Source organism: Eurosta solidaginis, chromosome 1 (assembly GCF_040869045.1).
Source record: "Eurosta solidaginis isolate ZX-2024a chromosome 1, ASM4086904v1, whole genome shotgun sequence".
NCBI classification, from domain to species: domain Eukaryota; kingdom Metazoa; phylum Arthropoda; class Insecta; order Diptera; family Tephritidae; genus Eurosta; species Eurosta solidaginis.
The window spans coordinates 26,756,704-26,770,479 of NC_090319.1; the positions used below are offsets into that span (position 1 = coordinate 26,756,704).

The following is a 13,776-nucleotide window of genomic DNA, read 5'->3' on the forward strand; positions in this document are numbered from 1 at the left end:
TCCTTTATATATGTACAACCAACCGTTATCCAATCAAACTTAATATACTCTGTGAGCTCTGCTCAACTGAGTATAAAAATAGAGATTTAATTAATAGAGATTTAATTTTGTATATTTCAACCACTATTGGGCGGTATACTTTTGTAAACACTAAGTAATGCTAATTGAAAAATATTTATTTTTTATTTATTAATTTTTTTGTTTTTTCAAAAAAATGCACATTCGTTTTGGCTTTGCAAAATTTGACATATATAATATTTCGTTTGAACAAAAATGGCACAATCGTGACTTTGGCATTGTAACGACGATATATGACGGCGCAATTATTTTTAGCACTGCTTCGTGTTCGACTTCAATTTCAACTTCGTCTTCGAAATTGGGATCAACTATAGCATCTGCATCTACTACTACTGTGAAGTCTGTAACTACAACTCCTTCTGTACAAAGTAAATGCAACGAAAATGTTATTCGCCGTAAGCCAAATTTTGTTGGATCAAATATACATAAGTACAGAATTGAGTATAGTTAGTATGAGTTGGCTGCACTTATCATCATTTCAGCCATCAGTTTCCTTTTACGATATCCTTAGTTATCTGGTAAGACATCCGAAGGCTTATAAGTCTAACTTTGCCTGCAAAAAGCTTATACAAAATGACACTCCACTTAACTCATTAACAAAAGTCAATTTTAAGCTTGGTGTTACAGAAATACTATATGAGGCGGTTTTATCACAAGGTTTGTGGCCTGCTGGGGTGAACGTTCGGTCATTTCGTTTTTTTCCAAAAGAGGTAAGGCAACCGAATTGCCCCTAGTTGCCAGTGGCAATATTAACCATGTCAACAAGCACCTAAATATCTATTTTCAAAATGCTTCTGGCATCAGAACATTATCGCATGATGTTAAGTCGCTGAGCTCGCAGTTAGAGTACGATATCTTTGTCATTGTAGAAACTTGGCTGACTCCAGGGTTTTTGATGGCGAATTCTTCGATCCCAATTTGTTTGTTGTTTTCCGTAAAGACAGGGATGCAGGAAAAACTGGGCGTTCGTGAGGTGGAGGTGTACTTATTGCAGCTCAATGCAAGTATAATGCTTCCATAATTCAGCTGGATAATAACGATTCGCTTGGAGGGTGGGGCCGTGTGTAGAAGTCCACGAAAGTGGGGAAAGCTTCTGACCGCCATTCACCTGGGAATGGCCAGAGCGATTCTTTTGCATGCGGTTCAAGCAGCTCACTACTGCCGGTCGCTTGCGGCCAAGTATCCTCTGGGTAGCCGCTAAACACCCGTTTAGCGGTGAGCTAATGTGAGAAGGCGACAACCTGGCTAGGCCACTCTGACATAATCGGTTTAAGGGCTAGCCGGGGGAGATTTCATCGGCAGCGTCTGTACACCTCTAGGTGCGGCTGCAAGCGGGCGTCTGTCTTGGAGCAAGCGGCTCGCTATATAAACGTGCCAAGTAATATTTTCACCCCCGCTGAGCGGGTTGTGCGCTGGGCTTGGGACCCGCCACGTAAAACCATACTCCAATGAAATATAACAACAAGCCTCGGATAAATACACTCTCTATTGATGACGACCATGGCAAACGTTTGAAGGACAATGAATTGAAGGCATGCACCTGGAACGTCCGCTCCCTGAATGGGATTGGTGCAGATGCCCGGCTGGTTGATGTCCTCGTCAAAGCAAAATCTGACATCACCGCCATCCAAGAAATGCGTTGGACGAAGCAAGGAAGAAAGAAGATCAAAAATTGTGACATATATTGGAGTGGCCATGCGAATAGGCGCAGTTTCGGCGTCGGATTCGTGGTGGGAGAGAGACTTTGTCGCCAAGTGCTGGCGTTCACGCCTGTGGACGAGCGTCTCGCCGCTATTCGAATAAAAGCAAAATTTTTTAATATATCATTCATCTGCGCCCATGCGCCGACAGAGGAGAAAGACGATGAGGTGAAAGACACTTTTTATGAACAATTAGAACGCACATACGAGCGCTGCCCCCGTCATGATATAAAAGTCGTGCTTGGCGACTTTAACGCCAGGGTGGGCAAAGAAGGTGTTTTTGGCCCTACAGTCGGAAAGTTCAGCCTACACAATGAAACTTCTCCTAACGGACTGAGGCTGATTGACTTTGCCGGTGCTCGAAACATGGTCATATCAAGCACGAGGTTCATGCATAAAAAGATACATCAAGCTACATGGCTGTCTCCTGATCGAAATACTCGCAATCAGATCGACCACGTTGTGATAGACGGACGGCATGCCTCCAGTGTTTTAGATGTGCGAACGATCCGAGGACCTAACATCGATTCGGACCATTATCTCGTTGCAGCCAAAATACGCACCCGCCTCAACGCGGCTAAAAACAAGGAACAAAAAACACAAGGAAAGCTAGACGTCGAAAAGCTTCAATCACAACAGACTGCCAATGATTTCGCAACTCGACTCTCACACCTGCTCTCTGAGGGCACAACTCATCCTGAAGGAATACAGGAGCAGTGGGAGCATATCTCCAAAGCACTTCATACTGCCGCCGAGGAAAAAATTGGTTACCGGCGGCCACGAAAAAACAACTGGTATGATGAAGAATGCCGCGTTGCAACCGAAAGAAAAGACGCTGCCTACAGGGCTACGTTAAAAGCGAGCGCGACAAGAGGAGTGTGTGAACACTATCGTGAGTTGAAAAGGGAAGCGAGACGCCTTTTCAGGAAGAAAAAAGCAGAAGCAGAAAGGCGTGAGTGCGAGGAGCTTGAGCTGCTAGCCACCAGGAATAACGCCCGAAAATTCTACCAAAAAATACGGCGACAGACGGAAGGTTTTAAGACCGGGGCAAACTCCTGTAGGAATGAAAACGGCGACCTTGTAACTGATGTCCAGAGAGTGCTTAGATTATGGAGGGAACACTTCTCTGCTCTCCTAAATGGAGGCAGCAATTCACCGCGCAGAGATGAAGAACCCGATCCCGCAATCGATGATGATGGAATATATGTCCCCCCGCCCGATTATGACGAAGTTAGAATAGCAATAACCAAATTGAAAAACAACAAGGCCGTGGGCGCTGATGGATTGCCTGCGGAGCTATTCAAGTTCGGCGGCGAGGAGTTGGTAAGGCGCATGCAGCAGCTTCTTAGCAAAATATGGGCGGACGAAAGCATGCCCGACGGTTGGAATCTAATTGTTCTTTGCCCAGTCCACAAGAAGGGGGATACTGCAAAATGCACCAACTATCGTGGAATCAGCCTTCTTAATATCGCATATAAGGTCCTTTCAAGTGTATTGTGCGAAAGATTGAAACCCTCCGTGAACCGGCTGATTGGACCTTATCAGTGCGGCTTCAGACCTGGTAAATCTACCATCGACCAGATTTTCACAATGCGCCAAATCTTGGAAAAAACCCGTGAAAAGAGAATCGACACACATCACCTCTTCGTCGACTTTAAAGCCGCCTTCGACAGCACGAAAAGGAGCTGCCTATATGCCGCTATGTCTGAATTTGGTTTCCCCGCAAAACTTATACGGCTGTGCAAAATGACGTTGAGCAACACCATCAGCTCAGTCAGAATTGGGAAGGACCTCTCCGAGCCGTTCGAAACTAAACGAGGTTTCAGACAGGGTGACCCCCTATCGTGCGATTTCTTTAATTTGATGCTGGAGAAAATTATACTAGCTGCAGAACTTAACCGCACTGGAACAATATACTATAAAAGCGTGCAATTACTGGCATATGCTGATGACATTGATATCATCGGCCTAAACACCCGCGCTGTTAGTTCTGCTTACTCCAAGCTGGAAAAAGAAGCGGTAAAGATGGGTTTGATGGTGAATGAGGACAAAACGAAGTACCTGCTGTCATCGAGCAAAGAGTCAGCGCATATGCGCCTTGGCAACCACGCTACTGTTGGCAGCCATAATTTCGAAATAGTAAAAGACTTCGTTTATTTGGGAACCAGCATCAACATTAGCAACAACATCAGCACTGAAATCCAGCGAAGAATCAATCTTGCCAATAAATGCTACTTTGGACTAGGTAGGCAATTGAAAAGTAAAGTCCTCTCTCGGCGAACGAAAATCATACTCTACAAGTCACTTATCGTACCCGTCCTGCTATATGGGGCAGAAGCATGGACCATGACAACAGCAGATGAAGCGGCTTTGGGAGTGTTCGAGAGAAAAGTTCTTCGAAAGATTTATGGACCTCTACGCGTTGGCGATGGCGAGTACCGAAGAAGATTTAATGATGAGCTGTACGAGCTATACGCAGACATCAACATAGTCCAGCGAATTAAAACGCAGCGGCTGCGCTGGCTAGGCCATGTTATGCGAATGAAAGATGATGCTCCGGCCAAGAAAGTGTTTCTATCGGAACCCGCCTATGGAAGCAGAGGTAGAGGGCGGCCCCCACTCCGTTGGAAGGACCAGGTGGAAAACGATTTAAACTCCCTTGGTGTGACCAATTGGCGCCGGTTGGCGGAGCGAAGGAGCGACTGGCGCGCCTTGTTGGACGGCCATAACCGTTTAGACGGTTAAGCGCCAATTAAGTAAGTAAGTAAGTAATAACGATTCGCTACTTGACCAGCTCTGTGTAAATGTTAGTGGCTCTACGTACTCCGGCTCTCTATTCGTGAAGGCATCTTATATTGCGCCGAATAGTTCTAAAGATCTTTATAAAGCTCATGCTGACAAAATTTCGTCTGTAGTTCTTAATAAGCTTGGTGATAGTAATGTATGTATTTTAGGTGACTTTAATCTAATGGGCATTCCGTATAACGAGTACTGCAGAAGCTGCAAAGATCCAAATTCCAGGGAGACAGTAGAACATTTCATATTTCATATTTATTTATCCAGTCTATGATTTACAATAATCTTACAGACTAGATTAACAAAAATTTCTTATATATAAGTAGAAAGTGTTAAAAAATTAACATAATATAGAGAATAACACATTTTTAAAACAAAAGCGTGATACGGAAAAATCAATACAATAATCATTGTTTAATGAGTTGATGGCAATTAGAGCGCGTGTGAGATTATTAGATTTAAACTGATCAATAGAAAACATGTTATGTTGCCGCAAATTCCGTGATGGAACGTAAAAATTCAAAGACTCCAAAGGCAGGGGACAATCGATATTGCCATTAATAATGTCGTAGATAAATATTATCGATGAGATAACCCTTCTACTCTCTAACGTATGCAGATGTATTAGCCTACACCTTGAGATATATGAGGGGAGGGGCAAATCAAATCTTATATCAGATAAACAGTATTTCATAAATATTTTTTGTACACGTTCAATCCTTTTCTTATGTACCTCATAATAGGGACTCCATATTATGGAACCATATTCAAGTCTAGATTGTACAAAGGCATTGTAGAATAGCTTTTTAGTATATGGGTCCTTAAACTCAGATCCATTTCTCTTAATAAAGGCCAATAGGGAATATGCCTTGGGGATTATAAAATTTAGATGCTCAGTATATGTAAACGATGAGTCGAATATAATACCCATATCTAGGATTTTGTTCACCCTAACTAAAGGCATATCACTGACGTAATAAGTTGAAATTAACTTATTATATAATTTTGAATACGTTACGCAGTAACACTTGTTGGCATTAAGTGCAAGCATATTTTTACAGCACCAGCCATTAAAATTATTTAACTCTGATTGAAGAGTGAGAGCATCGGACTTATTCTTAATTTTGAAAAAGATTTTTAAGTCATCAGCGTAGAGGAGATAACAAACACTCACGTCATTTATAAAAAGAATAAAAAGAAGAGGACCTAGGATACTTCTCTGAGGTTGCTACGTATGGTGATGATCTTACAATATCAATGACAACAAAATTTACTCTGTTAGATAAACAGGAATATATCCACTGCAAAAATGCGGAATGGAAACCCAATTTTTGTAATTTTGCCAATAGAGCTCTGTGAGATACTCTATCAAAAGCTTTAGATATGTCTGTATAGATGCAGTCAACTTGACAGCTATCTGTGAAAGCCGAGATACAATAATTTGAAAAAATAGCAAGATTGGAAACTGCCGAACGTCCTGGAATGAAACCATGCTGATATGGGCAGATATAATGCTTAACCAATGATAATAATTTACTCATCACCGTTTTCTCAAAAAGTTTAGAAATAACCGGAATCTTCGATATTGGACGATAGTTGGTAACATCATTTTTATTACCACTCTTATGAATAGGTTGGATAAAAGTAGTTTTCCATTCATCTAAGAAAATTCCCGACCTTAACGATAAGTTGAATAAATGCAACAACGGCTCAGCAATGGAACCAACACATTGCTTTAGAAAGAACGATGAGAATTGTTGAAAATCACATTCCTTTGAATTTTTGATAGTTTGAATACTTAGCGTAATGTCGTCAATATTAAGAAATAACGAAGAGAAGTTAAAGGAAGAGATTAACCCATTCAACATGGCTCCATCGTCAGTCCAAGAATTATCAGTGGCAAAGTTTGCTTTAAAAAATGCCGCACAAAATTAGCAGATTCACTAGGCGATGACGAAATCTTTTCTTGATAGGTCACAGACAATGGAATTACTGAAACGGAATGCTTGGAACGAATAAAGTTCCAAAACGATTTAGGATTCGATTTAATATTATTCTCAAAGCTAAGAATGTATCGATTATATAGAAATTTATCAAGGCAATTAATTTCTTTCACATACTTCAAGTATTCTTGCTTGAACTGAAGGGATCCCGAATTTTTAAAAAGTTTATAATATTTATTGCGGAGATTTTTTAGTCTCTTTAAATTTTTATTATACCATGGCAATTTGTAAATCCTAGCTGGAAAACGAGGGATATTGTTGATAACTATTTCCAAAATAACACTTTTAAATAAATCAAAGCAGCTAGGGAGATCACAGTCACGGAAAAGAGACTGCCAATCTATATTTGAAATTAAGTTATTAATCAAAACAAAATCACAGCGCCTATAATTGAAACCAACATCATTATTGTATTCCATACGTCCAAACCAGGCATGCTTAACGAACGAAACGATATCATTTCGTTACGATAATCAACGTTAATAAACGAAACGAAGTCACTTCGTTTCGTTTATTAACGTTAAGATCGTCAAATTAACGTTAATTTCGCGTTCTTAACGTTAATAAACGAAACGAAATGACTTCGTTTCGTTTATTAACGTTGATTATCGTAACGAAATGATATCGTTTCGTTCGTTAAGCATGCCTGGTCCAAACTCATAAAATTTAAGTTCCAAGATCAATGGTACATGATGTTTATAAGTATTAGATAACGGGCAACAAGCACGAATCAAATTATAATTAAGATCATTACTAACAAATATGAGATCTAGGATTATATCAAGTGAATTCACAAAATTATTGATTTGTACTAATTGTAAGCTATAAAAACCACCAACTACATACATTTCATTAGCTTGATTTATATTCGTAGGTATGAGAGTATTCTCACCCGGAAGATAACTCCAGATAATTTTATTTAGATTATAGTCTCCTAAAATACAGAGTTTGGACTCCAAGTTTGTCCTAGAAACATGCAATATATTATCGACATGAGCTTCGTATACCCTATCTGGACTATTAGGTGGAATATAAGATGCACTAACAATTAAACTCTCTTTGCCTCTTACACAGACTATGACCTGATCAAGAGATATTCCAGCAATATCAAGAGCAACCACGGAGGATTGTAGCTCTTTTCTCACAGCAATCAGTACTCCTCCTCCTCGGGAGAGTCCCGTACTTACACTACCGCGGTCCTTGCGAAAAACATTGTATAAATTTTTATCAAAAAATTCATTATCAAAGAAATCTTTGGTTAACCACGTCTCTACAAGAACTATCAGGTCATAGTCCTCACTCGAGGTAGCAGAATATACAGCAGAGGCTTTAGTTCTCATGCCTGATATATTTTGAAAATATATTTTCAACGACTTCTTGGAAGGACGAGCAGTTTCAATTGAAACAGTTATGGACTCGCTTTCTGCGTCAGTCCTCTTTGAAAAAAACGAAAAGGCCTAATTTTTACGTCCGATGGCCAAATTGACGCATCAAGCAGTTTGTTATAGTTGGAAGGGGAGACACCAAGTTTAAAATTAACATTAATTAAAGACTTAACATATACGTCCTTTTTTACCAATCTTTGGCATCGAATCAATGAAGGTGATATGTTCGCAGCTTTTGAGACATAGTCAACAATTGCTTCCTCACTTACAGTTAACTTAAATGACGATAAATGCAGCCATTCGTACCGTACAAAAACATCCAAATTAGCATTGGGGTTACTACCAACAACTAAAGATCGCACTTTTTGGTTGTTCTTGATCACATTTTCAGAATTTTTCTTCTTTTGTTTACTGGGATGCGCAATAACTGAAGATGCAGAAGTAAGAGAAGCGGCCGGCTCAGCAACGTCATGTGTAAATGCCCGGCTCTAGCTATAGTCCAGCTAAGGTTCCTGGGAACCCCGTTTCTAGAAGACCTCAGAGGGTTTTGTGTGATAATAATCCGGAATATTCTTAATTTTATCAACAATTCTGGCTGGTTGTAATACATTGACCGTAACATTCCGTAGGTTTTTAGACGAGTTACATGGCATCAAAAAGGCTTTAAATAGCTACTTGGGCAACCAGGGTTGCAGCCATTTCACCTACATACCTACCTAATCTAAGTGATGTCACTTGGTCTCAGGGTTTCTGCGGCTTGGGCCACATGCCAAATAATATATCGAAGTCCTTGGAGACTTATTTTTTAGATAACATGCTAAGCTTAAACTTGCTGCAAATCAATAACTTCACTAACAGGCTTGACAGAATATTAGATCTTATATTCCTCAGTGATAATATTAATTTTAACATATCCGAATGCCATGCACCATTTGCTCCGTCGGATATTCATCATACTACTATTGTTCTTAAACTTGAGTTTTATGAGTTTTGTGTACCCTCTGTAAATGATGATATCGCTTTTAATTTTGCACGGAGCGACATGTCTATACTTAACCATTTTTCTCGGAAATTAACTGGGCTGATCTTTTTTCCTCCTCAGATGTTAGCATTTGCTATGAAATATTTAGATCAACATTTTTTGACCCATGTTTAAGGCATGTTCCAGTCTTTAAGAAAGGGTTTAAAAAAATTGAAGAATTTGCGAAACAAATACTACAAAAAGTTTAGTCAGACCAAGAATCTGTCCTTTACGAGAAGTATCAGCAGTATCTAAACGAGTTTAACTGTCTGGATAAGTTTCTTTACAAGAATTATATTTTTAGCTTTGGGACAAACATTAAGTCCAATCCTAAAACATTTTTTGAATTTTATTAAATCTAAAAGGACCTGCTTCTCGGTTCCTGCTTCTGTATTTTACCAAGATAACGTAGCTACAAATCCTAATGCAGTAGTGAACCTGCTTGCGGACTTTTTTAGTGCTAATTTTGCATCCTATTATGATTCCCCTTCTTTCGACTTTGCATCTGATTTATATTCGTCTCTGGATTTCGGTTCAATGTCAATTTCATGTGACGATATCTCAAGTGGTATTACTAAATTAAAGCAATCGGTCAAGACAGATTCTGATGGTCTCTCAAGTGCCTTGATTAAAGGTTGTCCGGCCTTAGTTTTGCCTCTTGAGATCCTGTTTAATATGTCACTTCAGTGCAGGGAGTTTATTGATGGTTGGAAACTTGCATCGATAACTCCTATCTACAAATCTGGAAATAAGGGTGATGTCTGTAAATACAGACCTATATCAAAGCCCACTGCTGAAGTTATTTGAATGTGTTGTAAAAGGCAAGTTATACTTTTCAGTGAAGAGCCTAATTTGTTCCAAGCAGCATGGTTTTGTTGCCGGCCGTTCGAAGGTCACCAATTTAGAGAAGTTTAGTGAGTATTGGACATCTGCTTTTGCATCTGGATACCAGGTGGATTGTATTTATACTGACTTCTCCAAAGCTTTCGATAAGGTATCACATGAGATCATTTTTCATAAGCTTTCCTGTCTTGGTTTTCACTCAATTTTTCTGCAGTGGCTAAAACCATATTTAATTAACAGTTGGTGTATTGTCTGTACTGATGGTGTATCATCCGATCCATAATTAGCGACTTCCGGCATTCCGAAAGGCAGTATTTTTGGGCCCTTGGTCTTTGTCCTGTTTATCAACGACATACGCGCTTCCTTTTCGTATGCTAGGTTTCTCTTGTATGCTGACGATCTTAAAATTGTCTCCTTTATAAAGTCTTCGCGTGATATTTTCGAACTTCAGTGTGAAATTAATAGTCTCTATTCCGGGTGCGTTAGATCGCACATATCTCTAAATATTAGTAAATGCTTTCACGTAACCTACTCTAAATTGCGCTTTAAGTTTAATAGCTCATATACCATTGATAACAATCCTCTACAGACTGTTGATAAAATCAAGGACCTTGGTTTGGTTTATGATACCAAATTTTCTTTCAAAAGCCATGTAAAATTTATCATAGCCAAATCGTATGCAATGCTTGATTTTATTCGGCGTAATAGTTCCGAGTTCTCTGACCCGTATACACTTAAATTGCTCTACAATTCATTTGTACGATCTCATCTCAAGTATGCCACTATCATTTCGCGACCGTTCTAAGAGTTTGCAATTAACAGGATTGAGCGAGTTCAAAAAGTTTTTCTTAAATTCTGTCTGATACCGCTTAGATTTACTAGCCCTCTTCCCTCATATAATGCACGTTTACTCGCGCTATTAGTGAAACTAATAACATCTCATATTTTATCGAGCTTGATTTCTCTTTGAAGAATGTTTTTATTAATTTTATAAAGTGTGTTTTTTAGTTATCAATAGTTTTATATTAGTCAGTAGGTGCTAGTTTTTCATTTACATGTTAACTTTTTGTATTTCTTAATTGTAGTCTGTTGTTTAATTGTATGTAAATTGTTAGTAGAATGTAAGAATTTTGTTAATAGTATGCTGTATAATTTTTGAGTTGGTAGTCTGTAAGAACTTGTGTTCGTTAACTTAATAAACAAATAAATCAATTCCATTTCTGACACCAATTGTATCGAATTTCGGTGAAATTCCGCTTATTCCAAACCTTCTGCTAACGTTCGAATGGGTAAACTGTTGAATAGTTCACTCCAATTTTCTGTATTGCAAACTGGTCTTTATTTAGATTACTTTGGGTGTAGTGTAATTGTACTTCAATATCACTTACTCAACAAAAGAGTGTTTAAATCAAACTGATTACCCATTCCTCAGCTTGCGCTGCTTTTATATATTTCCCCAAAGGTCTAGACGTTTCACCTTCTAGAAATGTTGGATCTCCTGGTTAGTTACCACCTATATACATGTATATTTCTAGTTAATGCCTTTCTACTTGCCATATGCGTGTGTATGCGTGAGTAACTACTTCGGAGATGACTACATCTGTGTGTGTGAGAGAGATCTCTTCGTCGCCTTTTATGTACGTGTGTAAATGGATTAAATTGATGTGTTCGGGTACACAAGAGTGGCAGCTTGCTTTACTGTTGTTGAGCCTTTATTTACTAACAGCTTAGTGATGCTATAAATCGCCACAATACTATGTTGTGATTATTGCGCAGCGGAGAGGGATGAGAGGTGAGTTCAGTATGCTATACAATGCAACCTTAAAAACAATTGCTGCCAAGTGTTTGCAGGCATAGATGATCTAGACATGCTGGTTAGGGGTAAATTTCGTGTAAAATTAAAAATTGAGCAACAAATCATTCAAGCAAACATTGGACTGGAGAACTGGACTGCCTAAATGATTGCTCTCAACAAGGCTCAAGCAGCCCTGGTGATAAGGTTTCCAATAATATCCATTAGGGATCTGAGGAATACTCAAAACCTCTTCGTGTTGAAGCTGCATTGAGGACGATGATATGAAATAATGTTGTCGATACATTCTTTAAGGGTTCCGCGCTATGTTATGGTATTTTGTTTTCAGTTTAGTCAGATCTCCGGAGGATATATCGATGATTTAATTTAGTGGTATTTGAAAACACATCCTCGCCACGAATGAGTTCTACAAGTGGAAAGTGGGGAGCTGGCAAGGGGAGCATTTGCACCGGGCGCTACACACAGGGGGGCGCCAAATAGTTCGCAAAGCAGAACTTCCTGGATAAATTGTATTTTAATTATGATGATTTCTGGAAAATATTGATTTCTGGAAAAAATTTTCTATACTAAAAAATGCATGCATATATCCGGAACACTTGGAATAATTGAAAGCATATATGTTTTTTCTCACGTTCAACGTTACGATGTCAAACGTGAATCTGATACACGATGCAGCGCCAGAATACAATCGGTTAGCGTTATCGTCGATGGGCTAGAGGATGTAGTAGAACACATAGAATAATTTGCAGATAACAAGTGACACCAGAAGCGAAGCTACAATCCTTTCCAAAATATACTAAATTTTAGTTTCATAACATTAGTTTGTTTCTGGTATGAAATCTTAAGGAGGATTGATCATATTACAAGATCAGGGGATGAATTTTAGAGAAGCGTATCATGATCTTAATCATTAGCGACTGAACTATCCGAAATTCGAGACACTTTCTGTGAAAAAGTAATAGAAAAGGCGAAGTCTCTTTTTGAAAAATGCGATATTGATATAGTAAAACGTGTAAGAAGGCGCCGCAAAATGCCTGGAGAATCGGCTAGAGATGTTGGTCTTTCCGCAGAATGTGAAATTTCTAGTGTAATAAAAAGTGTTCTCGATCTTCTCCAAAAAGAAATAAGTACAAGATTTACACGGCTTACTTTACTTAATTAATTGGCGCTTAACCGTTAAAACGTTTATGACCGTCCAACAAGGTGCACCAGTCGCTTGTCCTCTCTGCTAACCGGCGCCAATTGGTCACACCAAGGGAGTTTAAATTGTTTTCCACCTGAACCTTCCAGCATGGGGGCTGCTTCCATAGGCTAGTTCCGATAGAAACACTTTCTTGGCCGGAGCGTCATCTTTCATTTGCATAACATGGCCTAAACAGCCAAGCCGATGCGTTTTAATTCGCTGGACTATGTTGATGTCTGCGCAGAGCTCGTACAGCTCATCGTTAAATCTTCTTCGGTACTCGTCATCGCAAACGCATAGAAGTCCATAAATCTTTCGAAGAACTTTTCTCTCGAACACTCCCAGAGCCGCTTCATCTCCATATAGCAGGACGGGTATATTAAGTGACTTGTACAGTTTCATTTTCCTTTGCCGAGAGAGGACTTTACTTTTCAATTGCCTTCCTAGTTAAAGGTAGCATTTATTGGCAAGAGTGATTCTTCGCCCGATTTCAGAGCTGATGTTGTTGCTAGTATTGATTCTGGTTCCCAAATAAACGAAGTCTTTTACTATTTCGAAATTATGACTGGCAACAGTAGCGTGGTTGCTAAGGCGCATATGCGCTGACTCTTTGCTCGATGACAGAAGGTACTTCGTTTTGTTCTCATTCACCATCAAACCCATCTTTAGCACTTCTTTTTCAAGTTTGGAGTAAGCAGAACTAATGGCGCGGGTATTTAGGCCGATGATATCAATGTGATCAGCATATGCTAATAATTGCACGCTTTTATAGAATATTTTTCCAGAGCAGTTAAGTTCTGCAGCTAGTATAATTTTCTCCAGCATCGAATTAAAGAAATCGAAAGATATGGGGTCACCATGTCTGAAACCTCGTTTAGTTTTCACGGGCGCAAAAAAACCTCACTACGTCACTGATCATCCGAGGTCTTGTTGTTTTTAATCTGGTTATTGATA

The 13,776-nt window shown here is 39.2% G+C and overlaps 1 protein-coding gene across 3 annotated transcripts in view; it reads left to right on the plus strand.

The window, feature by feature from the left end:
* Positions 1 to 13,776, plus strand: part of LOC137250530 (uncharacterized) — a 74,229-nt gene that overhangs the window by 55,038 nt on the left and 5,415 nt on the right. Inside the window, exon 1 of one of the 3 annotated variants that reach the window (XR_010953001.1) lies at positions 531 to 2,572. The exons of the other annotated variants lie outside the window; for them this stretch is intronic. The gene's annotated coding sequence lies outside the window, so the exon portion shown is untranslated. Of the gene's footprint in view, positions 1 to 530; positions 2,573 to 13,776 lie in introns of those variants that run through there. 3 annotated transcript variants of the gene reach the window in all.